Source organism: Oryzias latipes, chromosome 8 (assembly GCF_053564925.1).
Source record: "Oryzias latipes strain Hd-rR chromosome 8, Olatipes_Hd-rR_3.1".
NCBI classification, from domain to species: domain Eukaryota; kingdom Metazoa; phylum Chordata; class Actinopteri; order Beloniformes; family Adrianichthyidae; genus Oryzias; species Oryzias latipes.
The window spans coordinates 22,693,810-22,707,238 of NC_136244.1; the positions used below are offsets into that span (position 1 = coordinate 22,693,810).

A 13,429-nucleotide genomic window follows, 5' to 3' on the forward strand; every position below is an offset into this window, starting at 1 on the left:
TTTTGTTTCCTATCTTTATTAGTTCCTTTTTTTCTTTTGTCTTTTATGTAGTATCTATAAATACATGTTTGTTTATGGGATGTTATAATTGCCTCTTGTTTGTTGGGTGGGTTAAAGGTTTTGTTTTCGATACTAGGCTGTGTTTGTACCATTAATAAAAAAATAAAATAAAATACAAAATGTGAAAAAACAGTCAGAAAGATTGCCAAAAAATGATCTTATGTCGTTGCCAAAATGTTCTCAAGATACAACAGTCATATCCAAAATAATAACCATGAAATATAACAATCTTCTGCTACAAAAGTGCCTGTTTTTCAATAATAGCACATTTATTTTAACTCTTATCAAAAGTGTCTAATATTATTAATTAATACTCGTTCTAGTTTATATTTGTATATAATAAAAATTATTCCATCAAGCAGATCTAGTCAGCTTGTTAACCTTTATTGCTTTATTGTTTAGGGATTTTGTTTATATTTGACTTAATAATCAGCACTTTTATAAGTGCTATGCAAAATAATACAATTGATTGATAATTAGTTTGAAATATTCAAATACTTTGGGTTCAGCAAGGTCAACCATATTTACCATATTTATTCGGAAATTATATTAAAAAAAAAACAAAAGATGATCACCATTTATCTGCCAATCTTTTGTATGTAAAGGTCAGAGCAGGGCAGTGCAGGTTTTCTGGAGGACAGCTGTTTATGGACCCGCGCTGTGTGACCTGTCGGTTGCGCGCACTGTCAAAGACGCGCGCGCGCAGCATCCTGCCCACCTCCCCGTTCCCCTGCAAAGACGCTCTCCGGGCTTTCACCGAGACAATCCAGCTGTCATTTACCGACATTCCTGCTCAGCTGGTGGCGGACCGCGCGGTTCGGCGTCCCGGGGACAGAAACAACTCAAGGGCACCGCTGGAGCACCGAGTGGACCTCCGCTGATCAACAGATTCCTGCTTCTCCTGAAGAAGAAAGCAAGGAAGGAGCTGGAACGCGGGAGCGGAGCCACACGTGACATATTTACGGTCAAATGTTCGGCTCTGTCTGACTGAGAGATGAGCAGAACGGGGCGCAACGCTCGGTTTTGATCCGCGGCTTCAGCTGTTCGAGGTGCCGGAGGAGCTCCGATCCGATCCGTGCCAAAATGACAAGACTATTGTCTAACATCTTCTTAACGGAATGGGCCCGTAGGAATGTTGGCACCGGCTTTACGCAGCAAACCACATAGTTTCCTCGCCGTAGCACAGACGAGGACGGAGCACATGGACTCAGAGTCGCTTCCACGTCCTCTAGAGATGCTGTGAGTCCAAACTGACATCCGCACAGGCGCCCAGCTGGTTTCTCCAGAGAAGAGGAGCAGCTCAGACATTCAAGTTTGGACCTCATCAAGTCCAAAACGACCTTCCCTTCCCAAACAAAGAACCATCTTACATCTTAAAGCATCTTCACAGACTCGCAAAGCGGTAAGAAAGTCTCCTCATTTGATCCCATTGTTGTTACCGAATCCTGAGAGTTCACAAACGCACCACATGGCATCAGAACGCAGGCGACGCTTGCATACATCTGCACACTTCATTTCGCCCCTTGGTTGCTCTTTTTTTAATTAGTTAATTAATTTTTGAAATGAAAATAGCTATTTCTTAATATTTGACAGCTTTTCCGGAAAGGAGAGTTTGCATTTCAGGTTTTAAATGAGCGCACATCTGTGCCTCAACATGTTCTGATGTCCAGATATTTCTGCAGGGACACAAAGAGGGGTGGTGCCTGGATTTAGTCCTGCAGAAAAAGAGTTTTTACTGACTTTTTTTGCCAAATCCTTCTTCAAATTTGTCAGAAGTGCTGGAAAGCTTTTAAATGAGTATTTTCTTAAAAACACACACACAAATTGGATTTTTGCATTTATGTTTTCTGGCTCAATGTTTACCTTTTTAGTCCAAATTTATGTCACACCTTATTTCAAATACTTCCAGGATTACAGGTGTTCCTCTGCAGGTTTAAAGGCCCTCCTGTTCCTGGTCTGGAGAGTCCCTCCATCTCCATATTTCTCCTAAATCAGTGATTATGTCATCTTCTCAGAAGTAACACACTCCCACCACTCAGAGCCATTAACCTGAGGAGCAGCCAGCACCCGGGATTATTCACCCGCCGAGAAACCGCCCCAGGTTATCTCTGAAATATGCCACATTGGTGGAACATTCGTCAATGCCACCGCAGCCACGGCAGCTCCAATCCCAGCGATCATAATGAGTTCCTCCCCTGCGCTTCAGAAAGTGATCGCTATACACGTGAAGGTGATTGATTTGGGGTATTAGCAGTTCAAGCTTTGTGATCAGTGAGTGGCTGCTCTCCACGTAACGTATGGGTTCTATGTGTTTGTTCAGAATTTATGTTTCTGGTAGGCAGCCAGCCGCAGCATAACCTCTATTTGCCCTCTTTGATTTCCATCAAATGAATTCAGTTTGGACATTTTGCAGCCCAGCGTCCTGTGGGTGAAACGAATATTTTCTGGGTATGGAACCACCTGCAGTCCATCACTGGGTGAGTCTCCTCCCACCTTGATACCACGGTAACCACCCCACTATTGACCATTCTCTCTGCATTGTAGGATTAGAAAAGGTCGCTGCTTGTGCTCCACAGAGAGATGAGGAGTGCATTAAATCTGGCAGTGGCTTCAGAACTTTCCATTTTTTTCACTCCAGAAAAGGGGACAAAGTGTCATATTTGAATGATAAAGTGCACATAGATTTTTATTAAATGATCAAAGGACAGCCTAGAAAAGTCAAAGGAGTGATATATAGCCTCTAAGCTGTCTGGTGAGGTGATTTATATCCACTGCCTCTTCAAAATAGATAAACTAGTTGGGGGTTTTCTTGAGGATGAAGAACCAAAAAAGCTGTTTCTTAACTTGGTTTTACATTATTTAATAGATTTTTAGATTAAATGATAAAAACCTTTAAACAATACAAGAATAAAAATCACAAACTGAGTTTTCAATGACAAAAAAGAATTAAGAGAAATTTAAAAAAGATGCATTTGCCTATTAAGAAATAAAATTTTGAAATGTCACGTGTTGGAAGAATATAAAGTCTTCAAGTTTTTACTGCGTGTTTTGTTTTAAAAATTCTAAAGCTGGTAAAAATAAATGCAAATACAATTTAAACTGCCATAATGGTCCACAAATAGGCATACTTTACTACACTTCATTAGATGCACAGAGTGACGTCCCATCTCTGCAGGACTCAGTCGCTCCTGCTGCTTTTTAACATGTTTAAGTATTCCTTCAGCCCCGCGCCACTCACAAAGCTTCACGTGGCTTCGGTTTAATTGCTCCTCTGTTGAATTCATAATGACTTATTGTATGAGGAAAATCAATATTGCTGTAAATTGTCGGATTCATTAGCCGGCTCCTCATTTCATTGACGGTTCAAAGCTAGAAACAAATCCTGAGGTGGTAATCCGCGGCGGCACGTTGAATTGAAGGCGATTTTTCTGCAGCTGGTGAGCGACATTTTTCTTTTGTTTCATTTAGAAAAAAAAGCAGGTAAAATGTAAAAAATGACACTAAACATTTTTTCACAGTCGCCCAGGCATGAAGTGCAGCACTCAAAGATGATTTTCTTTTTACATTTTAGATGATTTCTTGTTTTCTCTCATTTCCCTTGTGCTCTTGCTTGTTATTCTAGTCATTTATTAGGGGTTTAAGGATTAATCAATTTTTATTTCTATTCGATCTAACTGGATCAATCTGTCTGAGAGAAGTTGTAAATCAAGTCGACCTATACCAAAATGAAATAAATCGATTATATCCATATAGGAAACTAAAATGTGAATGGATTTGCCATGAATACTTGTTTGTTTGTACACATATTTAATTTACAGTTGATTATCTTGCAAGAAAAATTAGGAATCTGGAAAACCTCACCTGTTCTGTTCAGTACCAGGTATTTATCTGTGAGTCACACTGGCTGAAATTTTGGCTAAAGATGTCCTGGAATGATTTAAGGTCACTGAATCGGATCGTTCAAACGAACCAATATTAACATTTAAATGGAATCATTGTTAAAATGAATCGCCACACCCCTATCATTTACAGTTGTGTGTTTCCATGCTTTTTCATGCTTTATAAACAGCTGTGTAATTTTATCTGCTGCATCATACGTTTCTTCGTCTCCGATGGAATAACTGGTGCTGATAAGTGAGTTCGTGAACAGGACAGGAGGTCCTTCACTTGTGCAGCATCAACTAACTTGCATTTTCACAACATGAAACATTGAGGTATTATGACTATATCTCGTTTAGCAGACGTGAGCACACTGCCAGACTTAATCCTTGGAGCTCGGCTCGCTGAGGGAAAAGTGTGTTTTTAAGCCTGCCAACAAGTCTGGATTCCCTCTGCTTTGACACTGTGCACCCGGCTCTGCATTTTCTGGTTGCCAGTTCCTGTAAGCCACTTAAAAGCTACAGCGAAGGGAAGGTGTTTTGCTCCCTTTCCATGTAATTACCAAGTGATTAGAGCTGTTAGAGGTCATCAGATGTAAATGATAGATGCAGTAGTGCGTGTTTCCTGCACTCAGTGCACAAAATCACTCTGGAAGTGAGCATTGGCTTTCATTTGGATAGGGCCACTGTGAAAATATCCCTTATAGATTTGGATGGGGTTGGATGTCTTTCTAGTCACCATATGGCCATTTTCAAGAGGCGACTGACCAAACTTGGAATCATGTGTTCCACAAGGGTAATGGTAAATAATTAGCCACAGACATACATCAAGACTAACCTAGATTAAACTGAGTTGTCACGTAAAATGATAAAGCTCTTGACCTTCCACGCAGTGGTTTCTGATGTTCTCCTGTTTTTGAAAAAGGCAGGTGACTTGGTGTCTGTTATGTTTGAGCGAGGAGGATTGTGGGAGCTCTCCATGACTCAGACTGACTCCTCTGGAAAACGAGCCCTACAGTCGGCCCTGACCCTTCGCAAACAGGCGCGCTGCCATTTGCGTGGGAGTATAGTGTCGCCATGCATATCTTAGCCTTCACCAAAACTAAATACACTAAAAAACAGGGGAAGTGTTTAGTTATGTTAAACATTGAATCTAAAAAAAAATCAGATTAATTTAATCTGTTTAGTGTTAATTGTTCAGTGCACGAGACCTTTTGAGTAAAATCTTCCATTAATGTGCAAGAAAATGTATTATTTCATTCAACCATTTGTTTGTCCAACAGGGCAGATCAAAACAGCAATAACACAATACAATCATTACTGGTAATTATATATTAGTTTAAAATAATAAACATATTGTAACTGTGAATTTCAGAACCACAATTTCCTTTCTTGTCTTTATGAACAACAAAATTATGATGCTTACAAGGTGTTATATAAAAGTCAGGATTAGAAAAAAAAGTAAATATAAAATACATTTAAAAAACATCTAAACTATGTAAAATCTAAAATATGTGCAGTACATGCAGTGTCGCTGAAGGATAAAAGACTATGACGGTGACCATGGAGTAATGTAGTATTGCACTGAATAATAGACAGCCTATAATTGTGCCTATATAGTTTTATGAATCAAATAAGCATAGTATTTTTGAGTATAAAAGAATATTTTCTAATCAATGCAGGATATTTTGTTGAAAGGTTTTTAATGTACCATATCTTGCGCCGGAGTATAAATCACATTGGAGTATAAGTCGCACCGGAGTATAAATTACAACACAGAATTAGAAGTTGCATCGGAGTGTAAGTCTCAGGAGCCAAAGAAATGCAAAATAAATAGGAAAAAAAATCTTATATAATCACTCTGGAGTATAAGTTGCACTTTTAGAAGAAAAGTTCAATGCTTCTGCACTAATCTGCCAAGCCCGGCATAACGCTGCGTTCACACTGAACATGATTCACGCGTCAAATTTGCGTCCACTGCTTCTTTTTGATGCTCAGTATTTCAGGGTCTCTGTAACCCAGTTTGATGAATTGCTGTCTCGCATTAGTCAGAGGAAAGAAAAAATAAATGATCCGATTGTCTTCCATAATTGTTTTGGTAACGCTTCTTTTTCTGTGATGCTGCCAATTGCAAATACTGATACACTCACCTTCAGTTTATGGGAAACAATTGCTGTGCGGGGAAACTATTGGAAATATGAGCTAATATTTTTTTTTTTTGCATAAGTCGCACCCCTTGCCAAAATAAGCAAAAAGTTACAGCTTATACTCTGGAACATACGGTACTCACTGAAAAATGATAAACTGATTAGGAAAACCCTTATTTATAATGACTGCCACACTAAATAGGAATCTTATAAGAACCTGTGTGCACAAAATAAAATAAATTGCATCATTAATGCAAATGTCCTTTGGTGCAGCAAACAATCTAAGCGTATATATGTTTGCAGCTGAACAGAGAAAAGCAGTAAATACTGCCCTGTAACAGGTGCAGTAGAGCGGACTTGTGTTACAGGAGAAAAGATGTGTACAGACAGAGAGATGCCCAACTGAGTGTGGATAAAATCAGATGTCACTTCTAGATCGTCTGTACTCCTGAAGGGATACGGCCAGTATAACAAACGACAACAGTCATGAACCTCCTTCCCACTGGGAATGTCACTGTAACATTCCAGGAGCTGCTCAGACACATGCATGGAAGCTGGGATGCAGATGAGCATTGTCCCGCATGCAGGGATGTTTATGCCGCCGCGGCCATGGCCGCACATGCATATTCAAACTAACATGTCAGGCTCGTGAATCTGCACATGCTGACGCATTTACATATGAACACTGCTGTCGTGGTCCAGGCTGTAATACGGGGTGACAGGTCTTATGCCACTGCCCCACGGGTCAGAGGAAGGGGCGGAGCCTTTGAAACGTGACAGCCACGAGGACGGAGAGATGCAGTTATTTGACCGTCACTGTCCTGTCGCACAGCTGTCCTCCGCTCAGTTCACTGGGTTTGACATTTACAAGGCCACATCAGGGCTCCTGTGGAGGGACTCTTCTCACCAGACCTGTTGTTGTTGTTTAGCTTTAGCTTGCGTTGTCATTTAAGTTTATTTAAATTTCTGCTGTAGTCACACGTTTTGCTTAAAACTGACCTCATGGTACATAGTTTAAAACAGAAAAAAACACTTAAAAAGCACAAAACCTTTGATGAAATATTGTTAACAATTCAATGATCTTTAGGATCAGCATTAACAAAATTAAATCTAATCTTAAACACAGGTTTTTCTGTTTTTAAGGAGCTTTTTTTAATGACTAAAAATGTGACTTTGGTTGCGTTTTGCTGTAATTAACACATTTAATTCTTTTTAAACAATATAAATGTGTGTTTTCTGTGATACTAAATTAACTGGATTTTCTAACCGCATTTTAATTTTATTTTAGCAACAAAGTTTGACTCGTTTTTTGTTCTTTTCTGTTTTGACATATAGTGCCCCACAAATCCATTGATTGTGAAGATGGATGGCCAGTGGGCTCTGAATTTATACTCATGAAAGATGTTTGTTTTTTTATCTTTTGGAGCTGGTTGCTTTAAAAGTATCTTGCATGCCAAAAAGGTGTGGGTATCCCTGATTTTGATGTTTAGTTACACTGCACTGTAGGTGGCTGCTGTCAGTGATATACCTCCTTGCTTGTTTCACGTTGCCTGTAGAGATTAGCTAGCAATGCATCCAAAAAGGTGATTTGCAACCATCTGTTCCACAGTTTTCTAACCCTTGGAAACGGAGCCAAGAAGAGGATAAATTTCTAGCTTCCTGTCATTCAAATGTGATGTTTTTGGATTCTAATTGGGAATATATTTCTTCTGTAATTGTGGACAGTTCTGACCAAAGATGAGAGGTGACCTCCTGCCACTTTTAATTAAGGTTCTTTGAATAAAGGCCATCCCCTGTCATCTGACTGATAAAAATAAATGTGTAAATGTTTCCTTTAATTGGTGCTGGCAGACCTGCTGTTGGGTATTTTTAGATCAGATCCGGTAACATTAGGGTTGCTGAGTCATTACAAAAAAAATTGTACTTACATTTTCATTTACAGTTATACATGGAAATGTTGACTTTTTTTTCCACTTTCAGTCCATGATGAAGCCAAAAAACTTTACTCTTTTCTCAGCACTTTCTCTTAACTTGGGTTGAATCAGTAGGAAAATGACGGAAATATAATAGAAGAGGATGCTGAGGCTGCAATGTGCTTGAGCCGTGATATTGATCTGCAGAGTAATTTTAGAAATATAAAAACTCTCTAAAAAATGGAGTGATATGAGATGCTTTTCTCATATATTTTTTGTTTTAGTCTTCAATAAATCAGACTACACCAAATGACTCCTGAATATGAAATACTTTCTCATCACAGAGGTTGGCACTTGAGAAGAGTAAAGAAAAATCCATTTTGCTCCGCTCTGCATCTCACACCTTCCTGCTCTGATTTTTATTTACATGAATCCCTGACAGTACGGCTGCATTAAAGTAAAAAAGCAATTGAATACCTCTTTGAATATTGCAGCTGCAAGGAATTGTGGGGCAGAATTATCTATTTTTCTTTCATAGCAGTTTTTCCTGTGCTGAAGGAGATGATAAAGGAGCTTCTCATCAGTATTGCTTTTATCCAGAGCCTGAAGATGTGGAGCTGTTAACAGTTTTATGTAATTATGCCTTTTCTGATGGTTAAAATCGTTTTATTTTGCAGGTTTTGTATCTGAAACACATCAGCTCAAATTTATGTTAAAACTATGTATTTATTTTAGTTGGAGGATATTTTTTTTGCTAGATTAGTTAAAAATATTAAACTGAACGTCCTTGCAGTCCTTCAGATTGCATATAAAGTTTTCTCAAACACACAAGTGCACAAACACGTGGCTGAGATTTCTCGTGGTCAGATCAGGTCCAGGCAAGGAGGAAGCTTTGTTTTGTTTTATGAGCGCACACAAGCGACGTGCCCACTCTGGAGAGCTTATTAGGATCTATAAGGGATCTGTGCACTGGCGCTCCTCGTGGCAGAAGGCATGACCACGAGCATTCGCGCCTGATTGGTCCGACCGGGGCAGCCACGGCTGGGCAATGTCCCCCTCGCTCTCTGTCACAGGCAGAGCTGATCAGAGCAGCCAGGTTCACAGACCGCGGTCGACACCCTGTCACAGCCTTGCCCGGCACACTCCACCACACTAAGGCAGACTGGCACACACGAACACTGCCATGTGCAGCAAGGAGGAGAAGGCTCGAGCGGAGCACGCAACGAAGAAAAACAGACCAAAACTGTATCTAGTCAAATTAGAAATGCATGTCTGGGAGGAATCGTTTCATTTGACATTTTTGTTGCTTCTAAGCAGAACTGATTCATCAGAACAACAAGCAAATGAACATATTACTTCAATTTCATCAGCGGCTCCTCGAAAGCCGCATCCTCCATTATCAGGCAGACAAAGGTCATTTTCACAGCAATCTTTGAGTTCTTTAGTATTATGGGATTATTTTATTGATTCTGTCCATAAACCTCCTCTGCCCAGACTCTTTCATAAAACTGTGCCATGCTTCGAAGTAGAATGGAAGCCCTTTAACTGTCTTAGAAATTAATTTCATTCAATTGAGCAACTACAAAGGCATTAAAGTGAGTCAAAGAAAGAATCAAGGCGACACTTGGGTTATTTTTAGCTGCTGCAAGATACACAACATGCTGCTCCAGACATGAAGATGCTCCAGGGTCAGAGTCAGTGTTTATACAGCCCACTATGCAGACTTCATAACACGGGAGTGCAATTGCAAATACTTTTCTTTAGGCCTTTGACATACCAGCGGATCATATTTACATTTGATTAATATTTTTAAGAGCGGAATTATTCTAAAGATTGATTATGATCAGTTTAACAGGTCTCTTCACTGCAGACTGGGTGACACAATCTTGTTTTTTTAGGCGGTTTTAAATACAAAGAAGTTTAAGTGATAAAAACAGAGAATATATACTAAAATATACTATTTTAGACTCAACCCCCAAACTGTTTAAAAAATAAAAAAAACTGTATGACTGGAAGTCTCTGATATTGCTTACCATTTTTGTTGCACTGGTAATGTTAAGTTGGTAGTTTGTGGGGCGGTAAGCTAGGGAAAGAGCGTGTAGACAGAGAGTTCTAAGTTATGGGGGATGGGAAGAGACAGAATGAATGACCACTTTTTGATCCAAAAACTGCCTTTTTTTTCTTTTTTTCTTTCTTAATGCGAAAGTAAACCCACACCAACGACTTTCTGAAGATGGAGGACATTTATAAGGAAATTAAGCTGAAACTTCTCAGTATTTCTTTACTCAAACGATTGTGAATCAGGGGCAGATGAAAAACTTACTTTTAGAAAAATAGTGAATTTGTGACGTCAAAAGTATGTTGGATGGGGCATAAGCTTCCAGCTTCGCAACGGGGATAGGAAGAGGGGCGGGCTTACTCTGCGCCAGCAGTACCGCCCACAACTCTAACTTCTGATGAGCTCTTGCTGCTCTGCATAAACTATGTCCTAGAAAACGATGCAGGTTATTGGATTTGGGCTTAAAATGGCATAATCATAATTAAAAGTTCACTGGGAACGCTTTGAAAATGAGTGGGGATTTAAGTCTATTTCTCATCAGACACTATTAATCTTTAACCAATATAATTGTGTTACTGTTAAATAAAAGGTTTGTTCATTCTGGATATTGATTGATCATCAGTCAAAACACCATTCTCGACCTGTTGGTGTCTCCAGGATGTAAACACAGCTCCATCATGTCGTTTTCTCCTCTGTTGCGTCACATGATGCGTCTCTCAGGACAGCCCTGACCTGTCCTGTCCTTTCCTCTCAGCTCTCAGCCTCTTCTCCTGAAGTTCTGTTTAAGCAATCTAACATTCATACATGACTGGGTTTCCATGACCGCACAGCCTCAGGGCGGTCTGAGCCCGCCAACTGGGTGATGGGAAGGGAAAAGCCCAAAAGGCGTGCACAGATGCTCCTGCGCTGCAAGTGTAGCCTCCATGATGGCCTTACGGGCTAACATTTCCAGACTAAAACTAAAAAGAAGAAAAAACAGATTCACTTGACAGAGTGCTTAAGGCCCAACTTTAAATAGCTCTGTGCCGTTTCCTTTTTCTCTCTGTTCTGTTTTATTGGTTTGGGCCTCTGCTGCACAAGATTGTCTTGAAACCACAAAGGAGAAGAGGAAAGTGAGACTTTGGGATGTGATGAGCCGTAGGACAGACTGTATACAGAAAGATTTACTCGTGTGGGGAGTGTGTTTGTTCAAAAAATGATAATGACTATATGTGCGTGCTGTAGGGGAGAGCAGCAGCACCTCGACGGGATGGGTGTTGTTCTTTTAGGATTTCAGGTTTCAGGAGAAGCAACAGATTTTCTCACAGCTCACACAGATAAAGCTCCTTAACAGTTTTCCCGTCTTTCTCTGCACATAGAGCTTTTCATCTAACGGCTCATTATGGCTACTCATTCATGCTCATGCGCCCCTTTGCAGGGCATAAAAGTGATGAATGATCTGCTCGCTGATAAAGAAAAAAATATGTGCATGATTTCTTTTGGAATTTTAAAAAACTAAAGCTACTGAGCCAGAGGTTGGATAGATTTAACATAAAGCAGCATCATTAAAAAGCTCCAGAAAGATACCTCCATTATCCTAACATTTTCTCTGATTGTTCTGTTTGCAAATGTTTTATCTAGAACATGTACTTGCAAAGTCAAAAGAAAAAAGAACCACATTTTGAAAGTTGTCCAAAATCTTATTAAGGCATACATCTGGTGAGGGAATACATTTCCTCATCTTTTTTAGAAATGCAGCAAAGCACAGTTTTTGAGGAGTAAATAACCTTTACCATCAAACTATACAGCAAAAAGAGGAAAAGGTTAAGAAAAAGGCTTCATGTTTTTAACAAAACCAAGCTGTGCCAATGCTTTGTTTAATATTTAAACGTACATAATCACAAACGTCTTTTTAAAACTGCTGTTTGACTGTAATCATTTTTCAGAAAAGTCCCCTTCTTGGGTCGTCTGCACACAACATGACATTTTTGCAAAAAAATCACGAGTTTAGAGACAGAAGACTTATCAAACTGCTTCCATTAACTATTTCAACTTGATTTAGCATCCACTTGGAAGCAAAAACATAAGTAAAAAAGTTTTTATAATTGGAAATAGATGTAGGCATCAAGGGGTTAAATTGATGGAGGCTGTTGTGCACTTGAAGGTTTTGTTGTGAGATTTTACCACTGAATTACTTTCTAAATCAATACCTGTTAAATAAGTTAATGCTTTATATAAATAGATTTTTTTAAAGCTTAAACATGACTTCAAAAGCAGCTTTTGTTCTGTTTTAGCTGTAATTTAAATCTCTTGTTTTCCATGTCATCACTTTTTTTTTGTGCTTGTTTGAACATTTGTGGTTGGATGGCCTCCGGTCTACACTGATGAGTATGTGATTCTGATTACTTTCATTTCAGGGGCTTAGATCCATTATCGGAATAAGCCGAAACAATTTCTGCACAGTCAAGACTGTCAGTCAATGTGGAATCGCCTGATTTGATGATTAAAATTGTATTGGAACAAGTTTGACTGCAGGCAAGAACATATTGCAGCATTAGGGCTGCCTTTGTGCTCCTTTGACGAGGTCTGTCTCCATGACAGCGCGCCCTCCGCCTCTCTGCATCCTTCAAGAGTTTTGTCGAAAATTTGAGCGCTCATTTCCGTTCACTTTCACCCGCCATCTGCTAACTCTGGCTGCAGCTCTGAATCAGTTCTTGATGTTGGCAGCGTTGTGTTCATTAGCCGCCTCTCCTTCTTTTGTTTTTCTCTTCATCCTCCCCTAAACTTTGCCATGTTTTGATCTTTAAGCAAGAATTCAAATTGCTTTCAGTTGATGAAAATTCAGAGGATTGTTTTTGGGAGCTCAGGTTAACAGCATAGATCCATATTCTGAAATCTTTTCAGAAGTAATGAGGCTGCATTAAAAAATAATTTTTATTTTGAATAGGCTTTCGTTTCATAGGAATGTAATGGACACACTCCTGTCATCGCCGCCCCTTTTTGACCAGCTCTTATTGGCTTAATGGTTTAAAGAAAAAACCTCACTCTCCTTAAAAGAAGCACTTTTTTTTTTTAATGGCGGTTTTCTCGTGGTTTTATCTCCATAGTGACCATATTTTCTTGGGGTTGCGAGGGGGTGACGAACAGGTCTATCTAATTTGTAAGATGAATCTGCAAAAGTAAATTTTTGGATTTCCTTGGCAACAGAGGTTTTTGGTTAACCAAGTTCAAAATTTCCAATATATTCATATCCTATATCATATTGTTTTGTTAAGCTTGGGACATTGATTTGTTCATTACATTTTCACAATATTCTGATAAAAATATGTTGGAGAAAATTGCCAAATTTCAAAGTTTGTCACAAAATGGCCACCAAGCTGAAGGTCCTGTGGC

General features: G+C 39.3%; 1 protein-coding gene across 2 annotated transcripts in view; it reads left to right on the top strand.

Annotated features, from left to right (window-relative positions):
* Positions 1–742: 742 nt before the first annotated feature.
* Positions 743–13,429, top strand: part of gjc1 (gap junction protein gamma 1) — a 42,957-nt gene continuing 30,270 nt past the window's right edge. For both annotated transcript variants that reach the window (XR_013657813.1, XM_023957409.2), the window contains exon 1: positions 743–1,462. The gene's annotated coding sequence lies outside the window, so the exon portion shown is untranslated. The remainder of the gene's footprint in view (positions 1,463–13,429) is intronic.